We start from the raw sequence: 24,092 nt of genomic DNA, 5'->3' as shown, positions 1-24,092 counted from the left end.
CAGTACTTTCTAAGGGTAGCTCCTGCATTGAAGTCAGCTGTCAAAGCAGCTCATGCTGCTTTGGGTAATTGGCTACTCACAAATCTTTATCTAAAGTATAAAGGTAAATAACTACTAAAAGCCTAACCTAAACTGAAGCCATAAATTATCCCACAGATTTCTTCTACTGCTCTGTTTTGCTTGGATTTACACGAGCTATAAATCAGAACTGAACAAGAAGTTTGCAGAATGATGGTCACAAGGATCTTTATGAGGTCTATAGCCATAAATTTCAAAGCTGAAGAGGTTGAACCTGTAACCATCTGAGCTTGGTTTGCATGCTCGCTTGCTTCCTTCTGCCAACATCCTCTGCATGGCACAAAAGGGATTCTGCCTCATTTTTTTAGAAACACATACAATGTTTTGGGTTTTGTTTTTAAAATGCCATTGGTTGGGAGCAGACTGAGGGTGCCCAGCATTCTCTGCAAAGATTGGTTGTTACAGCAAGCAGCCAAACCACAGGAAGGCAGGATCTGACTTCCTTGTGAGCCTGTGCAGCATCTCCAGCTGCTGGGAAGAATGCTTTTAGAGAAACCCACTGTCTGTGGTCCAGGGTGAGCAAAGGAAGAGATGGCTGAGAGAAGAGCTGTAAGGAATTCACAAAAAATAATACTTGACTCAGAGAGTGGGAAGGAGGACAGTGGAGGGAGCCATTGCTGCACTGAGCTTACTGTCTCCTAGTGAGCATTTTCCAGTATCATTCTATGTTCCAAACTGCCAAACCTATGGGAAGCAAATGTTTAAGTTTTACATAATTGGGTACAGCTGAATCGGTGGCTCCAGCTCTGGAAGCTGCTGTTTTACTCTACCACTTAGTAAGCTAGGTCCTCGCTTACCATGAATCTGATTAATCCACATCCCAGGGTCTGACAAACCAAGTCATAAAATCCCGGGGCAGCAGGGATTACCTTGTTCAGTTTACTTGAGCTCCTAGTTGTGATTTCTGCCTGCAAGGCAGAGAAAATCCACAAAATAAAGATGAACTCGTCTCTGCCTGGCTTCCCATCCTTGCTATGGTTGGTTAAACGTGTTGGTTTGTCTGCTCACGGAGCTGTGCTGTGCAAGGAACTCAGGGCTGTTGTATTTATTTGCTTCCGGGCCCAATTCTCAAACCCACAACGTTCCTATAAATGTGTGGCATGGCTTTTGTCTGAATAATGTGTATTGATTTCTCCATGTGAATACTGCAGAACTGAACAATACAATGCTGCCAAGATTTAATGCACGGAGCTCAACGGCTGGGCCCTTGTCAGAATATTCCTGAAGTTTTGAAATACTGCATTGTGCCTGCTTTCTCTGTTTTGAAAGTAGGTCAAAGAGTTTGTTTTCAGGGATTTTTTCCCTCTGTAGTTTTCCGTTACATCTTTACCATCAAGCTCTTCTTCACAGTGCACATCTATTAACAACTCAGGTCTTTTGTTCTTATACTACATGAACATTTGGAGAATGACGTTTTGGGATTATGTCCTGCATATGTATCTCAGTAATGCTTCTTGATGACTAACTTAAAGTAAACTCATATTTTTCTGCATCTGGAGCACCTTTTTCTTTACTGCTGCTGTTCTGTAAATGCCACTTCTTTACTTTTTTGGTGCAGTTAAACAAGACCTTATTGTTTATTCAAGTACTAGCAGCTTCCCAGAAAAATTCATCCAACTTAGCCAACAAACATTTTGACATACCCACAGAAGACAAAATAACTGGATTTTTCCAGTGATACTGAGGTTGGCTTTTTCCTCCCAGTCTTCAAAGTATATTTTTCATACAGAGAGAATGCCATATCTATTCTAGATGTGAATAATTATGACACTGGCTCTTCCAAACCTACTTGACACCACTTTACAGCCATTCTTGTTGCTAACTTGTAATAGTCCAGACCATGGTTCCTAATCTTGGTCATGGTCTCCACATTCTTCTGTAATTTGTTTATTTTCCATACCTCTCTCATGCCATGACATTCTCCATCTCCAGTGTTTAGGGCATTATATCAGCATTAAATATAAATGATGTAAATTACTATAGCTAAAGCATGAAAAGAAGTAACCAGAATTTAATTTCTTATTCCTCTGTCTTAAGTGTAGGAAAGCCAAAGCTTTTTATATGCAGTCTTTCCTGTCAGTTAGGTACTTTATGTTCAGTGTCTTCCCTTTTGTTCAGTGTTCAGTCCACTGACATAGCAAGCACATTCAGTCAGCATGATCTGTTAATTTTATTAGCTTTACTACACAAAATAAATTGCTCAGAACTTCTTTTGTCTCTGTATAAAGCCAATGTCAACACCTGAAATATATTCTTTATGTTATAAATATACTGAACATATTTTGACATTGGTTTTCCATGCATGTTACAGATCTGGTATCCCCCCTCTTCCACAAGTCTCTTCAGCTGAAGCTTTAGCTGTTGCAGCTCAAGTAGCAAAGCAGTCAGACACTGTGGTCTGTCTCCACCTCCGTTACAAACTTCTGTATGAACTACAGACAGGTATGCCTCACACCTATGCCTGGGAAGATCATGGAACAGATTCAGGACTCCCAAAAGAGACATTAAGGCACGTGAGAGAAGATGAGGACGTGATCTAAGACAGTCAGCACAGCTTCACCAAGGCAGATTGTGCCCGAACAATCTCATTGCTTTCTATGATGAAGTGATGGCATCAGTGGACAAAGTAAGGGCAACTGGTATCATCTATCTGGACTTGAGCAAGGCCTTTGACACGGTCCCACACCACATCCTTATCTCTTGCACTTGGGTTGAGGTAATCCCAGATATGAGTACAGACTGGGAGAAGGACTCACTGAGAGCAGCTCTGCAGAGAAGGACTAGGGAGTTCTGGTGGACAAAAAGCCGGACATGAGCCAGAAGTGCGTGCTTGCAGCCCAGAAGGCCAACAGTGTATTGGGCTGCATCAACAGAGGGGTGGCAGCAGGTTGAGGGAGGGGATTGTCACCCTCTGCTCTATCCTTGTGAGACTCCATCTGCAGTACTGCGTCCAGGCCTGGGGCCACCAGCTTAGGAAAGATGTGGAGATGTTGGAGCAGATCCAGAGGAGGGCCATGAAGATGCTCAGAGGGCTGGAGCACATCTCTTACGAAGAAGGGTTGGGAGAGTTGGACTTGTTCAGTCTGGAGAAGAGAAGACCTCATTGCAATCTTCCAGTATTTAAAGGGATTATTAACAGGAGAGAAATCAACTATTTACAGAGGTATGTAGTAATAAGAAATGGGGAAATGGCTTTAAACTAAAACAGGGGAGATTTAGATTATATGTTAGGAAGAAATTCTTCACTCGGAGGTGGTGAGGCCCTGGCAGTGCTGCCCAGAGACCTGTGGGTGCCCCATCCCTGGAAGTGCCCAAGGCCAAGTTGGACGGGCTCTGGGCAGCCTGAGCTGGTGGGAGGCAGCCAGCCCATGGCAGGGGTTGAAATTGGATGATCTTCAAGGTCCCTTCCAACACAAGACATTCTATGATTCTATAATTCTATGAACTTTCAGTATCCCACTTGTGCACTGGGAAATTGTATCTCAGCATCACACAAATGGAAGTCTCCTTATAATCGTTAAGCCTTTTATCTTTTTAAAACTACGTTATCTTTACCAAATATGCTAGAGTTTATGTGTTTAAATACAGTAATCATTGCTCCTAAAATTGGTTGTGACCTTCAAATATAGTGCAGGGGGACAGGTCAAAGCCACTCACTGGCTTTGTAGAACTTCCTCTAAAATTAATTCTTATAGTCATCACTTTATTATTGTTTTTATTTCCTTTTGTTTCTCAACAATGACAAGACCAACACAAATCACATCGGGGCATTTGGAGATCGGTGTTGCTTCCCCAGCTGCCATGCTGGACAATGCTGTGCCTCTCTGATTCTGCTGTTCAGGTATTGTCCAGTGTGTTGAACAGAACGGATTGTTGTTAGAAAGAAAGGTGAGTCATGACCATCTATCTGTGCCATCCACAAGATGAGTAGAAAATTGTTGCTTCTCTCCTATTGTTTGACGGTCCTGAAAACGTTTGCTTTTGAGTGAGGATCTTTAGTTTGTTTTCTGGGATTTTTATTTTTATTTTTATTTTTTGCTTCAAACAGTGCTACTGACCTGGGAGAGGCTTATACCTGTTCTGCACTGTAGGAGATGGATTTTCTTACCCTTTCTTAACTCAGTCGCTGCACAACAGGGTGTTGAAAATCCTGTATTGCTTAAGATCTGATCTAAAATTAATTTTCTTTATTTTTTAATTTAGTCCCTTTATGACAGCAGCTGGTGCTATCCATGTACACGCATCACATTTTTAGCTCTTTCTGCCCCAGATTTAAATTGTCTTCCTTTTGGCACATACATTTCTTTGGCAAGCCCTATTTGCTTGTCACCCCACAGTGCGTGCTGAGATGGAACCAATTTCAGCTCCTTGAATACGGGAGCAGCAATCTGAAGGACACATGAAGTGGCGCATAGGCTTGGGAGCTGTTAAGGGAGCATTCAGCATTTCAGCATTTACATCAAAGAGAGTCTCTCTGTTCTTGCCATCTTCAAAACAACTGAACATTTGCCCTGCAGAAGGAAATTTTAAGCATTTTTAAAGCCTGATGAGGGTAGGATGTTACTTTTTTTTTTCATTTCTGTAGAAGAATCAGGAATGCAGCTACATCCTTTTCCCTGTAATCACGTATCAGGTGTTGGAAGCTGATTTGTGACACTTGGTCCCCCAGACCCTGCTGAGTTCTTATGTTGAATGTTGAATGTCCATGTGGACACATCCAATGTACAGGAGAAAATGTACCTGGTTCCTCAGATGGGAGCAGAGGTTGGCTCCCGAGTAACCATGGCAACCACACCATCACTGTGAGCATCAGGACGTTGTTTGCCAAAAAGTAAAAAAGCCCAACAACATACATTATCACTCAGCTCATTTGGAGGTCTGCCCCTCAGTTTTGCTCCTTACAGATGCTGACAGCTGTGGTTGTCAGATGTAAGTACTTTTCCCTGCTCCATCTGCAGCATCATCAGCATAAATTGTTCCTGGTGGCGAGTGTAATCGCTTCCAATTAAAGAGGATATTTGAATTCCAAGTTGTAGAAACACCGAAGACAATTTTATATTCACCTTAAAAAGTTTCATCACACACATCCAAGAGCAGCGTGCTCACATCAATATTTATAGCATCCAGCTCACAAAAGAGCCATTAATACAGCATATCAGCTCTGGTGACAAGTTACATTTTATTGCTGTCAACAAACACAGATGTTCTTTCTTTCTCAGCAAACCTCTGTTTTTCTCTCTTCTTTTAATCAAACTGAGTTTTGAAGGATATGTGTGGATTCCAGTATTTCTGGAAGGCTGCTAGAGAGAGATGACAGAGCGACCTCATAAGGGCTCATGGAAGACACTGATTAAGACTTTCCTATGAGATTTAAAAAAAAAGAAAAGAAAAGATTTGGGGGTAAGTTCTTTGCTTGGACTGGAACTTAGCCAATATCTGAAGAAGACCTGCGAACCACTCATGAGGGAGAAGTCACTGAAATAAATATTTGGCTTTGAAAACACCTCAGAATATCAATCTCTGCACCACAATTCTGGTTTAAGTGAATTTTGACTTTCTGCTAGTGTAGCAGGGATAGGGAACAGACCTACCCCATAGTATTTATTAATGTCCTGTTGCCATCCCACATTACACAATTTAAGCACTTCATACCAACAAGCTCAGTTCCACAAAAGTAACCAGTTCAGACAGCTGTGTCTTACTGGTACAGAATACACTCTTTCAATCCTTGCACTTCTCTCCAGCTGCTGGAATCAATGCAGCAGGCCAAGCAACCTGCAGCTCTCCGCCATTATTCCTTAATAGGTCCACAGAGGCTCAGTGGGACGGCAGGAAATAAACCTCCAGGACAGACTGTACCACCACCTTCAGTTACGTTTGATTTTTTTCTGCCCAGACTATTGATTTCTGCATGTAAAGCAGAGGGAGGCTTTGCTGGTTCCATAGGTTGTGCTGTGAATGTGATCCTTCTGTTTCTTTCCAGTTTTGTCTCTCACTCTCCCTGATAGAATTCAAGCTACTCTGTATAATTTCACCTTTTGGTTGAGCTGTTTTTAGAACCTGGGAGGACCTGGAGACAAGCAAAGAAACACACCTTTTCTTAGCAGATGTGTGCTGTTTTCAGCAGCTCCTGTGCTCCTCAGGTCTAGACTGACCTTTTGTTGGGTGTATGCTGTGCCAGCGTGAGACTAGCTTTAAGCTTCCTTTATTTGAGAGCTCTCATGACTGTTATTATCAGTTGTACAACGAGGTTGCAGCAGTGGGATTATCTGTTCCCCAGCTCATCGGAAAAGAATACCTTTTTTTTGTGTTTATTTGGTCCCATTCCAGTACAACAGGTGGGATTATTTCCATTGGTTGTCACGAGGTGCAGATACAGATTTTAGGGATGGGGTAAATATCCAGTTACTCTCAGCTTAAAATGCAAAGAACAAAAGGCCACGAATGCAATCAAGTTCTGTCAGCCCTTGTTGCCATGGCCTTTAACTCTGAGTCCATCTCAACCAAGACATATCACACTTGCTGTAATGTTCAGCTATGTAAAACCCTCTCCAAGTTTGCAAGAACCAACCTACAGTTCAGCTCAGGTGTAGGGTAGAATGTTTGTCAAATTTCATCAGAAGGTTCAGGTTTGCTCATGCCCAAGTTATTCATCTGACCACATCTCAAGTTTTACAGGTTGACGATTTCCTAGATTTAATTTTTCCAAAGAAAGCAGGGAGTAGGGATTATTTCACAGAATCACAGAATTGTTAAGGTTGGAAAAGACCTCAAAGATCAACAAGTCCAACCATCAACCCATCACAGTCATGAACTTCTAATTCCACATAAGACACATGCCTAAGTTGCAAGATGATCTCCTTTTTTTTTTTCTGGGAAAACAGCTCCTGCTTTTCATTTTTCACCTATTTCCTTCATCATTCTTTCATGTGGTTCATTTCTCCTATCATTTTGAAAACAAGTGGAGAAATGAAAATAAACCCAGAGATCACTAAAACTGTCCTGACAGCTACCGTGGTAGGAAAAATCATCAGTTTCAGCTGTGTTCGCTTATTTGGCTATCTCATTTGAAGGTCAGCATTTTGAGTCTTTCTGCAAATTATGCATAGAGCTGTGTCCAAACTAGAAAAGAAATCAGGAATCAGGAATGAGATTCAAATCTGAAACGCTGTAACGCAGACAAAAACCAAGATTCAAAAGCTGTTCATATACAAACCATGAAGCAGTTGTAATCTGTGTAGGCTGGAGACCTATCCAAAAACATGAGCTGTCATTCAGGCTAGCATGAACTGAAGGCAGCTCAGCAGTTCTGCCACCCTGGGACAGTGAAGTCCAACTCCAGTTGACTTTAAATAGGGAACTGGTGACCTCCTTAAAAGGCAATTGAAATCCCAGCTTTACTGAGGTCAAAAATAAAAACTCCCAATGAATTTTAAAGAGACTGGGATTTTGTAACCAGTGCCCAATATGTTAAGACTCATGAATCAAGAAAACAGCAAAGGGAATTACTTTCAAAATGTTTCATTGCATGCTCCCGGTTTTACAGAGTGTGCACTACTGAGGAATGTATGCATTTTGACTAGATCTGCCGTTGAATATTCTGGCTATCAACATGAAAAAATAATTGAAGTAACCTACTGACAAAGTCATTTTGAAGCTTTGTTCATCTCTTGATTTACAAAAGAGGGTGGCTAATGTGCAATGTGCTCTCAGTGACCCTGCTTGAGCATGGCTGGGTGGAATATCTGATCTCCAGAGATCCTTTCAACCTCAGCCTTTCTGTCTGTCTGTCCGTCTTTCTGTCTGTCTTTGATGCAGGCAGCAAATCAATCTTCATGTCCCCGATGACAACATCATTGTTGTCAGTTGATCATGAAGGGCAACATTAATTTTAAGGCATATGTGGGTGGAGAGAAATATGCAGATTGCAATAATCTGCGTGTGGCATCACAAGTGAACACAGTTTCCTTCACTACTTGGATTGTGTGGTCTGTGTTTTACTGAGAATTTTAAGTGTGCAAGTGAACAGTGGGTACTTATTTGAGATGGAAATGCTTGTGATTAAGGCCAATGAGAAACTTTTCATCAAATCTCTTTTACGTGTACATTTTTGTTCTTAGCATTGGATGCTTGTACGTCATTCTTTTCACTGCTATGAGGTAGGTATTGTACACCTAAGTGCAATCTGCTGCTTGTGAGTCTTAGAGGAAATGACAGTCACGTTAATGGATCACAAGGTGCTGTTGCTGGGCCTTCAGCAGCAGCTCAGTGTTCCTCCTGGTCTGCGGAAAGCAGGACTGATGGCTGAGCACCAGCACTGATGCATGGGACATAGCCCCAAGCACAAAAGCTGCAAGGCACGCAGCCCACACACTTCATTATTTTGCCTTTTTTCTATGTGGGCTTTTTTTTTCCCCTTGGGGTATTTCTGTATATTGAAAGCTCACTAAATAGTGTAAGCTGAATAGTTATTCACAGCAGAAGAGTTTTCAGTTAAAAATATCTCCTTACCCCAGTATAGATCAAAACCAGTCAAAAATGTAAGCAGCAAAGTACTTTGCTTCAGTGTTCTGATTGTAGCAGTCCCTAGAACTCGGCTCTGAGCTGGCTTCATCAGCCCCTCTACTTCTAAGCATTAAATCACCGTAGCAGAAGCATCACAGATTCACATGGTTTTAAGAAATAATACATGTTGGGATGTTTTGCACTCATCATCTCCACCTGTCCATGATATCTCCAAAGATTTTCTTTTTTTTAAAAAATGGTCATGCAGTCCTATGATGTGCAATCTTATGACTGGTGCTTTCATCAAATAATAAATAATTGCAGTACATTAAAAATCTCAGAGGCTGACAGCAGTAAATCAGGTTAGAGGCTTCGCTGGCTTTAACTGGAAAATCATCTGTTTGAAAACGTAAATGTCCATACCTAAACATACTGCATGTCACATCGAGCATCAGGAGGAGAATGGCTGATGGTTATAATAAGATCAGGATGACAGTGGGGGTCTTTAATTGAAAGCTGCAATTCTGCTGAACACTGAATTACAGAACCACAGGCTGGTTGAGGTTGGAAGGAACCTCTGTAGATCATTCACCCAACCCCTCTGCTCAAGCAGCGTTCCCTAGAGCGCATCACACAATAATGTGTCCAGTTGGCCTTTGAGTATTTCCAGAGACTGCAGTCTCTCTGGGCAATCTGTGCTGGTGTTCAGCTACCCTCACAGAAAAGATGTTTTTCCTCATGGCCAGTCGGAACTCCCTGTCTTCCAGTTTGTGCTCATTGCCTCTCATTCTATTGCTGGGCATCAATGAGAAGAATCTGACCCCATCCTCTTGACACCCTCCCATCAGATTATTGTACACATTGATCAGATCCCCCTGAACCTTCTCTTCTCAAGGCTCAACTGGCACAGCTCCCTCAGTCTTTCCTCATGTCCCTTCAGCATTTCAGTCGCTCCTCAGTGGACCAGGAGCTCCAGGTCTCTCTGAGGAACCCGGCACTGAACCCAGCACTCCTGATGAGGCCTCAAAAGGCTGGCTGAACAGGGGGGGAGAAGATCCTCTGTCAACCCTTAACTCTTCCCAGTGCACCCCGGGATGCTATTAGCCTTTGCTGCAAGGGCACACTGCTGGCTCAGGGTCAACCTGTTGGCCACCAAGATATCCAGGTCCTTCTCCACAGATGTCTTTCTCAGCAGATCAGCCCCTTACCTGTACTGGTGCATGGCATTATTCCTTCTCAGGTGCAAGACTCCACACCTAGCGTTGTTGAATTTCAAGAGGTTCCTCTCTGCCCATCTCTCCAGCCTGCTGAGATCCTCGTGAATCTTAACCCTTACCAGAGTATCAGCCACTCCTCCTAGTTTTACATCATCAGCAAACCTGCTGAGGAGGTACTCTGCCTTCTATGAAGATATGGATTAATAAGTTAAACAAGACTGGACCAGCACCCACCCCTGGATGATACTGCTAGTCACAGGCTTCCAACTAGACCCCGTGTCACTGGCCACAGCCCTCTGAGCTCTGCCAGTCAGCCAGGTCTCAATCCACCTCACTACCCACTCATCCAGCCCACACTTCCTGAGATTGCCTATGAGAATATCCTGGGAGCCAGTGTCAAAACCCTTGGTGGAATGCATGTAGACAACATCCACTGCTTTCCTCTCATCTATCCAGGTAGTTGTCCCATCATAGAAGGCGATCAGGTCACTTAAGCATGATTTCACTGGTGAATCCCATGCTATTATTTTTTTCTCTTCCACATGCATGTGAAAAGCACGTATGCTTTTATCCTCTCCACAGATATAACTGCAATTTTCCCTCATAGGTCTTTTCAGATTTCCCATGCAACTCTCAGAATGTCTTTAGAACTTCTCCAGGGTTTGAGAAGCACCCATCCTGGTTTTCTTTACCAAAGACTGATATCTGTACACATGAAGGGCCCGATTATGTTTGATTCAGTGCAAACCTTCATGAAAACTGAAGTTTGTGATAGCCTCAGCTCTCTGGGCATGAGCCATGGCACTGAGCAGAAACACCCTCAAGGACCATTCCAATGGATCTTTTTTTCTTCTTGTTTTACTCGGGAGCAGTTGGGCTCATTCTTTCTTTTTCAGAAGGGGTAGAATTGGAAGACAGGTCACTACTGGGAGCAAAAAAATAATAATAAATACACTGCATGTCATCATAAAAATAATGTTACACTTAATAACATTAATAATAATAATAACAAAACAGTTTAAAAGCATTATTTAATGTTAGCCCTTTCCTTGCCTTTTGTCCTTGTGGTACTTGAAAAAAAAAAAACCATGGAAAAAAATCTTGCAAATGTGAAATGAAGGAGTTTGCAAATGAAATGGGGGTTTTATAAATTTCTTCTAACTAGTAATATCAGATATACTATACCAGGTGCTGATTGGAACATCCATATTTTATGGTGTGTTAAGACTTACACAAGCCCACTAGAAAACTAGCTACTCTTACAGGGCAATTTATATATGACCTTCATGATCAGTGTACGTGAGAACATGCAGAAGTTAATAAATGATGTCTTTTCTCACCAGTGCAAAGTACTGCAGTAATAATCTCTTGTTACAGAGGGGATAAGAGGGCACATGCCACATCCAATATTTTAGCCTGTGGCTGAGCTGTGAACTAAACCCAGCTCTCCAGAGCCAAGCTCAGTGCAGAAGCAGCGAGCTCGTTGCTGCTCTCACCGGACCATCCATCAGATGAATTACAATGTGCCTTTAAAACTCATGTTCAACATGTTTAGATGAGGATCCAAATTTTCTTCTGCAAAATTTGCCTTTATTACTCTAACACCAGCTCTCATGGGTAGATTTGACCTGTTAAAACGATTCCCAAAGTTGCTTTATTTTAAGGGGAAGTAGTGCTTTTCATACTTCCAGCAATCTTTTTTTTCTCCTGGCTTATGGGAAACTTTCTGTATGCAGCACTATGCATGAGGAAATGCCTCTCATTTGACATGTATGGTACTGAAACCACTCAGTGCTCAGGGAAGAGCACTTTGCACAACCTCTTCTGATAACACTGTGGTTTTGTTTATTTGTTTAAAGTAGTGTATGTGAATACATTGCAGAAAAGGACAATAAAGTTTAGAAGTATTCTTCTTGCCTGCCTGTAGCTGAGGGCATGTGCTCCTCTCAGCTCATGTGGAAGCATCACGTAGGGAGCTGGAGGTATCCCTGCGTTCTCAGATTAGAGTTGCTGTGACCTACAGGGCTGACGCTTGATCTTGCATTTTTTCTTTGCTCCTCTTTTCTTCTCTCTCTTTCCTTCGGTTTGTTTATTTCTTTTTGTAAGAAACATAAAACCTTTAAGATTTTTTGTCTGTTTCAAGATCCAAGTTGGCTGCTGAGAGAAACTACAGGGCATTCATAGCACAGGCCATCAGCAGAGCACTGCTCTGGTCATGCTGTCCAAGTCTCCATTTGGGAGATATTTAGTAGAAATAATGCTATCCATGGGCAATTAAATTGCCTTTTTCAAAATGCTATAAATAATATTAGCTACGCTGGATGAATAATACCACTCGGTGCTCTGCAAATTACCAGCATACAGAGTGCAAGTGGAATAAGAATGATTTTATTTTCATGCAGAGACAGAAGTTTTGTGCCACGATGAGATGGAGTTTTGCTCATTTTCCCATTTAATTTTATATGCGACTCACTAAGAGCATCCCAATGTCCCTCTCCACATTTCTCTTCTTATGCTGTCTCTAATGCACCTTAAATGATGAGAGCACTACATCAATAGTCTCAATTTAGGCAATGTGTGCTTTTGGCAAGAAAAAAAAACAACAAAACTGCAAAGTATTGCTAGCATAAATCTCCCATTACTGTAATGACACATTAAAATGGCACAAGGGTTTACAATCTGTGTTGCGAATTATCCATCCACCTGCTCTCTGATATTGTGTCATACGTGTCTTTCCTTTCCCTCACCCATCTTTGTATCAGACCAACTTGCCAAGAAGTTAAAAAAAAAGCAGGCATTTATCAATGCACCAATGTTTTGTGTAGCATTCCAGTGAGCGTTTGGATCAGATGCCTAACATTGCTGGTGAGACATAAACAAAGGGAAGTGAACGTGGGCGACTAATCAGCATCAGCTAGTTGTAACCCCCTGCTTTTCCCCAGCCATAAATTGAAAATGATGCTGGCAGGAGGAATAGGGTTTTAATCTAGATGAAACATTTTTGAATGTGTTTTCTGAATTACAGGACGTACATTGATCTGGCTGTCATTCTATTCCATTTGGAGTGATAGATCTGCAGGAAAACACTTTTGTTTAATTGAGATAATATTGTGTTTTCCCCGAGTCCTTTAGGAAAGAAGTGATTTATGAAGAATGTTCTTCCTGAAATAAAAAGACTGGCATATAAAGTCCTCACAGCATAGGCCAAAAGCAGAGATTGCTTTATACTGCTGGTTTAACAAGTCATTGCATTCACCTCTGCAAGCTAAAGAGATGTTGGTGGCTCATCTGTGAGGCCTAACCAAGCTCAGAGCAGTGTTTCTTCTCAAAACAGTAGTATTTAGGTGAGCTGGGCACCCATCACATGCACGGAGGTATGTAGGTGCCTTAGTAGAAGCTGCCTCACAGCGGCGGTGAAGGCCTTTGTGCTCCAGATGTTGCTTTGCCTCTGTTGTGCTCCAGATAACAGTTTGGGGTTACAATGTCCTGGAAAATGGGGACATTTCCCACACCCCACTAGCAAGAAAATGCAGTGCTTCTACAGAAAGACACACATTCAGCTTTCACCACCAAAAGGGGAAAGCATTCAGAATATGCTCAGAGATTACAGGCTAGAACCACAAAGGACCTTCCTAATTTTGCAGGTACTGTTGATGACAACACCTTTGTTTTGTTTTGCACCGGGCTGACAGAGAATGTTCCAATGTCTGCTCTCAGGCAGCAGTCTCACCATCCAAATTTGGGAGGCACTCTTCAGGTCAAGCAATGGTTGGAAAGCGTGAGAGCAATTACTGTGGGGACCTGACTGGCCCAGCTTTTCTGCAGCAGTGACTGGGGTGCCAAGCAGTCACTGTCTTGCCACAGGAAAGTGACCCAAGCTGAGACACACTATCCAGAGTCTGGTAGAGACTTGAGCTAGAACTGCTACGCAGAGAGCACTGGGAAAATCTCCAGTAGCCTGCTAGCTACATCAAATCAGCCTGGCCCCCAAAACTGAGAATGTTGAGTGTGACATTTCAGCCTTGAGAAGAATGTCTTCTTGTTAAGTACAGTCTGGCCAACTCCAGAAGAAGTCTTGAACCATCTGTCTTGTGATCCCTTTTAGCATCTGTTCTCTGCATGACATTTCTGTAATATATTCTGCTTGCAGAGCTCTCCTTCCTAAGGGGCTGCACACCAGGACTGTTCACTTGTTCACAAAAGCATAGAGAGTTTTCAAACCAAAGAGACTTGGGAAATTTTCTGTTGTCTCTGGCCCGGGCTGCGTTCACAGCTTGCGAGTGCTATAAATCTTGTGCTGAATGTACCACGGAGTGCTGATGGCATATGTGTCTTGCCACTCTTGTTTTCCTCACCTGCTTCTGCAGATAGAAAAATTGGTACTGGGACTCTGAGATACAAAAGAATCACCCAGAGCCATTCCATTAGGAGCTGTAGCCTCTTTCTTTTGGAAATACTTAATATGTATAATTTTACATTCTATAGGATTTCTTCAGTGATAATTGTGTCCTTTAAACAATAGCCTTTGGTAAGGAAGCTTTATTTTCAAAAAGATGTCATTTGTACCCACAGAACTTGAAGTTTTCCTGCAGAACGCTGAGGTAGTAAGGAGCTCTACGTTCATTTTATCAAAGACAAAAATTATTAAAAGAGAAGGGGGAAATGTCCTAAGCAAAGCATAACTTCTTGTTTCATTTGTATGTGATGTGTGAAAACACTGGATTTGGCTGGATATCCCTATCAAGAACTGGGTGAGGTTTTGGAGGAAAGCTCAGTGTGACAGGATGATGTGGGGCTTGGAGGGCTCTTGTGTCCTGCCTGGGTGCAGCACAGATCCCCACCCCTGTGTCCTGGCCTGGGTCACACTGTGCTGGAGTCCATTCTCTGTCTTCATGCCAAAGTTCATCTGGGTTGTCCACTTGCTTTGGAATGGCAGATCGTGTCTAGGATAGAGTCTATCTGATGATGCAGCTCAAATAAGCCAATATAAATAAATTTAGTTTTTTTTCTCTGAAAATAATTAGCAGCAAATGATAGATAAAAGCAGATGTAGATTCATCTTCTATCAAAAGAACCAAGTTACTAGAAGGAGAAACAAATGCATGAAGACACACTGCATTCCAGGAGCTAGGGTTAGTACCTTCCAAGTTAGCACAAGGCTACAGGCACAGCCCTGGTTTTGCAGTCCCCATTTCCATGCACAACAGGAGCCTTTTGGGGGTCTACGTGTTGTCCTTGAGGGGCTCTTTGCTGTGGTATGTACCTGTCTGCGATTTTTCTTCTCTGAGAAAGGCATTGAGGATGATATGCATTCATCGTTGAATTTTTATTTTCTTGTTCTCAACCTGGGCATTGCACTTCTTCTTGGACGCTGGACAACATAACCCGGTTCCGAGTCTCATTAGGGCTGTTTATGCCAAGCAATGGCATTCTCTAGAAAATAGATACATGTATATATTTCAGCCTATTTCTTATTTTGTAATTATTCTGTTTCCCTTGTGACCCTCCAGAGAGACATTACACTGCACTTGCTTTTACGTAGGGTTTGCACTAGCATGAAGCAGTGCACAGATAGATCCCAAGGTCTCAAACACACTCCCTTGTTCAGCTGCCCAACAGCCTGCACACATCCAAGGCTGGACACTGTGCTGCCTTCAACCAGCTCTCAAGCTGCAGCAGGTGGGTGCACCAACCCAGGCTTTGGGATCTCCTCCTGGCTGCAGGCTTGACTTTAGGTGGATGCAGAGGTTGAACATGACATCTGCAATTGGTAAACTAAAGCTCACATAAAAATGTGGGTTTGTTCACTTCCTAGCTTGTTTTTCCCCTTGATGAGGATACTGGGGAGAACCATAATTTTCCATGCTCATGTAGTGCTTAATGCAAAGGGGCCATGGCCAACCTCTGGCGGAGGAATCTCACAGCTGCAGCAACAAAATGATAAACAGCAGTAATGAGGAGATTTTTGTGACTTTTGTAGCGTTGTCTTCTTCAAGAGGCAGCTAACAGGAGCAAGAGCTTTAAATTATGTAACTTTTTTTTTTTTTTTTTTTTTTTTTTAGGCAAAAATGCTCTACTTTACTTGTTCTTTGGCTGTGTAGAAGAGATGGGGGAAGGGTAACTATCATTTCTTTTTATGTACTATCACCTAACTCTATAACCACAAGTTTTAATGGTCACACCAGTGCTAGGAGATGCTCTGCTAACAAATGTCATGGGATCCAATTTCTCATTAACCACCACGGTATTGAGGAGATATTTTGACTCTAAGTAATCAACCAGACTGAAGGGGAAAGTCAATGAGAGCTGCACTTTTGTAAGAGGAAAAGATAGCAGGAATGTTTTGCAATGTGTTATTAGAATAAATGAATAGAACCAAAACTAGAGCTGGAATGTGGCTAGACAATAGAGGGTGCCCTATTCTGCCCTGTCCTCCCCCACGAATTTGACCAGCTATTGCTGTCACATAGCACACTGATATTAAACTGAGACATCCATCACAATCAACCAACAATTCAAACCATGACTACAGGCTAATATAGTGAAAGGGCCATTACAGCTTTCATTTCTTGGTCACCTTGTCATTTAGGTGACAATCTGCTCTGCCCAGCCAAACTTGAGGATCAGAGCATCATAGAATGGCTTAGGTTGAAAGGTACCTCAAAGATCATCAAGCTCCAACCCCCTGCTATGGGCTGGCTGCCTTCCACCAGCTCAGGCTGCCCAGGGCCCATCCGACCTGGCCTGGGGCATCTCCAGGGGTGGAGCACCCAGAGCTCTCAGGGCAGCCTTTGCCAGGGCCTCCCTCCTCTTTGAGTGAAGAATTTCTTCCTAACATCTAACTTAAGTAGACTTTATATACAGCTAGATAAGGAAATACATGTATCATATATAACAGCTCAAGCTGCTACACCTTGCTGTGGTACGCTATGCCTGGAGGTGGTGCAAAATGGTGAGCACCATACTATACCCACATCTAGTGCATTTTAGCCAAGAAAACTGGTTAATAAAAACTCTAGAGAATGTGGTTCTAGCCCTCCAGCCCAGCCTCTCCCTATCAAGTCCTCCCCTCAAAAACAAGCAAACAAAAAATACAACCGTAGAAACTGAGAAAATATTTTGAATCCTCACCCTCCCATTCTGTTTAAAAAACAGCACATTGTTTCTGGTGGAATAATGATTTCTTGATGGATTCTCATAAGTGGACTATTTCCCACATTATCTGAAATAATTGGTTCGTAGCAGCCACAGAACGAACAGCAGGTAGGAAATGAGTTTGCAGTTGCCAAACTTAATGGATCATTTAGTCGTTCTCTGAAGATTTTAACACTTCTTTGGCTATCAGGCCTTCATCTAATTGCACTATTTTTATTAGGGAGATGGCTATCGCAATCAGTGAGTTTACATGGCTAGAATATAAGAATAAGGCCCATCGAAAATAAACATTTATGTTCAAAACAAAGGCCTACAGAAAATAAATACTAGGAAATCCTCTGATTTACCCAATATACATTACAGACAGGAAGGTACTTTTTCTCCTGTTTTTAGTATTGTTTGATAATGTTATATCTAGGGCTTATACAAACAGAAAACACCAATACTTGATGCAACTGTGATGCCACCTACTTTCTTGCAGAGAGCCTGAGTGGAGCACAATGAATCCATCAGTGGGAAATAAGTGATGATTCCAGAGTAACGCATTGCATGACTACTACAGCTTCTTAACTGCCATTGGTGTATGCATTTGGAAGTGAAAACACTACCAATGTAGACATTTCCACTGCTCCAAGATTACCTTTTCCTTCCTTAATTGTCTGATTACTGTCTTAACGTGAAGGCTGTGCTGTAAGTCAGCTAACACGTAGCATTCCCCTCCCACATCCATACACCCTCTGCCCTCCAGCCCCACCTGAACACACTTTTCCTATGGGAAGCTTTTTTTTTTCTTCCTTATATTTTGCATTTTTTCTAATATCTTTGTTTTTATTTTTCCTTAAAGACATTTCCAGCCCTCCTTCCCCATAGTAATACTGATGAAAAATGGTGAGGCAACCGTTCAATATCCCAAAGCCTTAAACAGTTTTTGTTCTTTTTGCCATTAAATCATGTATGAACCACCAACTCTGTATCTGACCAGGCAAAAAATTGTTTGAGCAGAGCTGGCTTTCCATATCTAAGCTCATCTCTGGGCCATCAGTCCATGTGTACTGTTTTCTGGAGTTGGTTGCATCTTTTTTTCACTTCTTTTAATAAATTAAACATTTTGGGGGAGGTGAGTTGCTTTATGAAAAGGAGCCAGACACGTCTTGTTAATAAATATGTGTTTTTAATTATGTCCTTTAGTAGAAATCATATTGGAATTATATTCCTCACCCTACAGCTTTCAAAGAGCTATTATGATATAAACATAGAAGTCATATGCTTTGTTATTATTACTATTTATTATTATTATTATTGTTATTATTATTATTTTAGTGAGTGTGTTAGTGTACTTGTATGTATATATAATTTGGTTTAGAGAAGAGTAATGTAAGAGGAATGTATCCCGGTTTGGTAAGTGGATCAAGATGTCAATCTTTTTTTCATAGTAAAGAGTTCCTTGATTTATTCCCACAGATGCTTTGCTGATGATTTTAAAAATAATGGCTTTAACATTGCCTGCAAAACAAGAAAAGCAGTCCCTTAGCCACTGTGTTGGGTTTTGCCTTGGTTTGAGGTATTTTAAGCAGCAATATGGGGAGATACCCCAAAGCCACTCGATTTCTGAAGCAAGGAAAACGTTTTCCTATGAAAATGGAAACCTTCTGTGAAATGCGAGGTTCTAAGGGGGATAGAATAGGATGGTTGTTGATGGAAGGTTCCTTGATTTGGGAATTTTTGTAAAAAGAGCCTTCCTTCAGCCCAGAACTGACAGATTACTTCCTTCTTCTAGCCCTCCTAAAAACCACGCATACTGTCCAAGTGCAATGTAAAACTATTGTGCTCTGAAAACTGGAGCATAGTTTATTTTGAGCTCAAATGTAAAAGTGGAGCTTAGAAGGCAGCAAGCTGATTAGGCTGCGAATATTAAGAAACAAACTGCCAGGAACGGGCCACAGAAACCTGCATTATTCAGAATACTAATGAGACAGTAAGGAGAAAGTGAGAGAGATGCTCCGCTCTGCCTACTGCTGTGCATTTCAGCATGGTTACATCAGCATTTGCAGAACAAAATCCAGTCTAACACTGAATTTATTCCAGAGATGAGTTTGAACGGGAAAATTTCAGGTCCAAGAGGGATTGTTACGATGGAGTGCTTGCACATGAGATTATAAATTTGATGCAGTACAAAGGCTGAAAGCAACAAAAATAAATCTGAAGCAATGCTTCAATTCCATGACAATTGTGAACAGAACTTTCACTGTAGCTAAGAATTTATTCCCAGGCATCACCAAACTGTTGTTCTCTTCCACTTGAACTACAGAGCCTTCGTTTAAAAGAGTTGGCTTCCAAAAAGACATAGGAAATATTGTAAAGATACTTTCTAGAACTACTCTGAACAGGAAAAGGGGAAGATTTCAAAATTACATGCAGGGTTTTCTCAAAACCCAAATGAGTATTTTTAGAGTTGTGCTGGGTTGAAGCAGAATTCATAGTTTTTGTTTCCATGTAAGTAAGTAGATCTGGATAAATATGCATTTCCCAAGTGCTGCAGAAACAACGGACATGTGGGACCAGTTAAACATGCCTTCACTTACCCTGCATTTACCTTACTGTCACTCATCCCTGGGTCAGGGCAGTGAGGAGGGACATCTTTGTGCTCTTTGTGTTCCAGAAATCAGGGAACAGCACAGGTCACCATCATAGACTGCTAAACAAGTATGATGTCCTCTCCTTTGACAATAAAAATCACCTGCACCAGACACCAAAGCAATGCTGCAGAGCAGCTGAAACATGGGGCCAAAACAATGGTGAAATGGAGCTCCAACAAGACTGAGATCTCAGATATGTTGGAAGGACAGCGTTCTAAACGGAGAAAACCAGGATGAAATTAAACACAGTGTTTGATGGTAGAACATACCTAAAATATGATTGGCTTTGTTTATTTTATTGGTCTATGCTTGGGAACTGAGTTAAGAATTCCACACCATCATCTATGACTATTTTAACAAAGAAAAGCCACTGTGTTAATTCTACCCATTCCTGGCATTCAGGCACAACACACAGAGCCTGTATTACAGAAATGGTTACTTGTTGCATCTTAATGTTTCTGCTATTTCATAAACGCATCGCTGTGACTCTGCACTGAACAATCCCAAAAGTTGTGAATATTCCCATTTGCTGTGGCTGATGTATCTGAAGTGGGTGAATGGCAGCATTGTGATCCTGCAAGTAAGGAGCCAATGCAGTGTTTCTCCAACAACATTTTTCCAAAAAGCACATTCAAATAGAAATGCTCAGAAGTGAGATGCATTTTTTTTAATAACTCAGGAAATTTAACTGCCATGAATCTCACATGCCTCCCTTTCAGTCCTCTCAGTACTATCACCAAAGAATCTAATCTGCTACTTCCACCCAGCAAACACTTTGGAGAGACTTCTGGTAAAATTTTGTAGTATTTTTCCCACAAATCCTCAATATTTTGATTAGGAAATGCTGTTTCCTATGTTTCATGTCTGGTTGCTTCCTGCAGCTCCTTTCCTGGCTGAATGCCTGGCAAACTCACGTTTATGTACTGAAATCTCCCCTCCCTTCCCAGCCTAGGTTAAAAGGATTTTTTTGCTTTTCTCCTGCCAGGTAAAGCTTCTCACTGCAGACATGCCTATGGTGGGATGCTGTTCACAGGAGAATGGTGTTTGAGCCAGACTGGGTACTGTGAGACCTTCCTGACACGCCAAAAGGCTGCGCTGACATTCAGCAAGACCTGGACAGAATGGAGAGTTGAGCGGAGAGGAAACTGATGAGGGTCAGCAAGTGCAAATGTAGAGTCCTGCACCTGGGGAGGAACAACTGCATGCAGCAGTTTGGCCATGAGCCAGCAGTGTGCCCTGGTGGCCAAGAAGGCCAGTGGTATCCTGGGGTGCATTACAAAGAGCATGGCCAGCAGGACGACAGAGGTGATCCTCCCCCCTCCACTCTGCCCTGGTGAGGCCATACCTGGAGCACTGTGCCCAGTTCTGGGCTCCCCAGTTCAAAAAAGACAGGGGTCTCCTGGAGAGAGTCCAGCTGGGGGACACAAAGATGTGAGGGACCTGGAGCATCTCCTCTGTGAGGACTGGCTGAGAGACCTGGGGTTGCGCAGCCTGGAGAAGAGAAGGCTGAGAGGGGATCTCATCAATGCTTATAAGCATTTAAAGTGCAGGTGTCAAGTGGATGGGGCCAGGCTCTTTTCGGTAGTGTGCAACAACAAGACAAGGGGTAACGGGCACCAACTGGAACACAGGAAGTTCCCTACTAACATGAGGAAGAACTTTACTGTGAGAGTGCAAGCACTGGAGCACTGGAACAGGCTGCTCAGAGAGGTGATGGAGTCTCCTTTTCTGGAGATATTCAAGACCCACCTGGATGCTTTCCTGCTGCACCTACTGGAGGAACCTGCTATAACAGGGGGTTGGACCCCATGACTTCCAGAGGTTCCCTCCAACTCCTATGATTCTATGGGAGAAAGAGAATCATTCAGTCAGTTAATTCCTCTGTAAAGGAATATGTCTAACTGCAGTCCTATAAACATAAATTACTTTATCAAGAAACATGTACTCCAGGAAGAAAAAGCCAATATTTATATTCTAGCTCCCAACTTCCCATTAAACCTAAGCAGAAGTTGTAAAACTGAAGCTGAACTAGAAAAAATATTGTCACTATATTTTGGTTTTGGATCTCCACTTGAAACCCACATTGGGGAAGGCCTGGGAAGATTTTAGACAGAAAAAAAAAACCCCACAAAAAAATTGATTCTCATGAGAAGCTGCTTCTGGCTGGCAGACTCCAACCTGCACCATTCACTGAAGAGCAGACAATGACAAAGAAGACAACTTTGTCTTCTCTGTTGTGGCTGCTGCCCCAGCAGATGCCAGTGAGAAGGTAAATATGGCCCTTTGCAAGGTTGACTTGGGTGAAATGAAGTTATGCAGAAGCTGTAAAAATAAAACAAATCACAAGGGAAACCAGAGAATCCATCTTAACTTTATTGTTTGCTACTGCTGGTTATGGTATTAATGCTTTGTATGGTTATTCACTTTGGATGCTAAATTAGATTTGGGGAGAGGGGGGGATTTAAGTTGTGGAAACCAAAACACCAGCTTAGCAGATCTTGAGGACTTAAGCATTTAATGATATTAAAAAGGAAGTTTGATATGCATAGCTCAAAAGCTTCCAAAATAATTTGCAACAAGTAGCAGCAGCTATCTCACATCAAAGAAAGCCTGAAGGCTGATGTGAAATTGCATAAGGCTCCTATTAAATATTGAGAGCGTAAGGAGGAATGAATGTTAGATGTATGCATATACAATAACAAACATACACAGATACCTACATATACACCTGTGCATCACTCCAAAATATCTGTAGCTGTATTTCTCTGTATATCTATGTACGAACCTAAAAGTCACATCAATTTGAAATCCAATGGTACCCAGCACCCAATCAGACATTTTCTCCTGTGCAATACTGTAATTATTAATGTGATTCTTTTTCCTAAAAGTAAAGACAGTCAACCACTTCTATTACTAGCTAATTCAAATGTGGTTTGAAGTGCATCATTCATGCTTATTCCCGTGAGTGCTGATAGATAGGTATTGTACAATATGGATTTTTTTCCAAGCTATAGGCCATGATGTTAATCAGACACATATTAGTGTCAAGTCTGTGAGATCTGGATGTCAATGACAGCACAACTGAGCACCCAGTGACTTATGACAAGGGTTGAAGTTTTATCACAGATTGTGTTTTGGATGGTTCCTCACAGTGGAATAGCCACCAGTAATCATTACAAAGAGCCATGTAAATCAATGCAGAATGGGTCTTAAATGAGGCTTTATATGTAATGGATAGAAAAGGAAAACTTCCTGATTTATTCCAAATCCTGTTTTAATTAACACTTACTCCTAGTCTGGCTTTATGTTTACTTTTCATCTCCTGCCTGTCATTTATTTGATGTCTCTAGTGCAATGGGAGTGATACTTAAAATGAAAAGGGAACACTGCAAAAGAACCATTTCTAGTGCTCTTTGATTTGAGAGATTCTGCTGATTCATGTTCATCTTGTAGCTGGTCAGAATACTCATCAGGGTGTTGCCAAGGAACAGCTGAGTCATTAGCTTTAAATAAGAGACGGGTGCAAAGTATCACTGACTTTGGTTCTCAGCACTTTTTCCATGGAAAACTGTTGCTAATGGCACAGTTTCTTAAATCTCTTTCTTTCTGTCCTCCCCAAGGAACATGCTGCTGCCAGGAGATTCTGACCCCCTGATTTACCACCACCTCAGTCGCTGACCTCAGCAAGGACAGGACCGCACCGGTAGTCTCATAGAGTTCCCTTGCTGGGAACACCCCACCACTAACCATAAGAAACTCTACCATAGAATCATAGAATCATAGAGTCATAGAATCATAGAATCTCCCAAGGTTGGAAAAGACCTCTAACATCATCCAGCCCAACCATCCGCCTATCACCACTATGTCCCACTAAACCATGTCCCTCAGTACAACACCTCCCTGGGCAGCCTGTGCCAATGAACAAGAAGCGTTCACCAACAAAGTGCGTAACAAAATAAGAGCCCTGAGGCATACACCAGAAGGATGCTGTCTGGGAGGGTATGTGTGTGTTTAGTTCTAAATCAGGTGACTGTAAATGAAACAGAAATTAAGTTGTATACTCCCTTCCAGATGTATTAATCTTTGCAAAAGATTATTACTGACCTGTTTCTTTTCATCTATCAGCATTAAAACACGCCTCACTGCCCCTGCCAGCAGAGGTGGGCTGCTCTCCTAATGGGGGGGGGTTGTTGTCATACCAGTGTAGAATGGGGCAGCTTCAAAAATGTAATGAGTCGTTACAGTCTGCCTAAAATCACACCAACAGTCGGCATCGTCATGTTCATTTTCTTTGTGTGTACGTCACTGCTAACTGCTGGCCTATCATGGAGTTGCCCTTCATGCAGCTCAGTGGGTTTGTTTGGTGTCTACATGGCAAGTGTCAGTTTAAATTTGGCTCCATGACTTCTAGCTGGCCAGGTGCACTCTAAGGAATAGAAAAAATCAATTCCTGCTGCAAAATGGCATACTGTTAGTTTTGATTGAAATACAGTAGCAGATT

The 24,092-nt window shown here is 42.0% G+C and overlaps 1 long non-coding RNA gene across 1 annotated transcript; it reads left to right on the top strand.

Moving 5' to 3' along the window:
• Positions 1 to 2,858: 2,858 nt before the first annotated feature.
• LOC121110467 lies at positions 2,859 to 22,973 on the top strand. Its single transcript, XR_005858954.1, has 3 exons — positions 2,859 to 3,241; positions 3,825 to 3,966; positions 20,577 to 22,973. It is a non-coding gene; the product is annotated as an uncharacterized LOC121110467 (long non-coding RNA).
• Positions 22,974 to 24,092: the final 1,119 nt, after the last annotated feature.

Source organism: Gallus gallus, chromosome 3, assembly GCF_016699485.2.
Source record: "Gallus gallus isolate bGalGal1 chromosome 3, bGalGal1.mat.broiler.GRCg7b, whole genome shotgun sequence".
In the NCBI taxonomy this organism is placed as follows: domain Eukaryota; kingdom Metazoa; phylum Chordata; class Aves; order Galliformes; family Phasianidae; genus Gallus; species Gallus gallus.
This window is presented reverse-complemented; position numbering and strand designations above follow the sequence as displayed.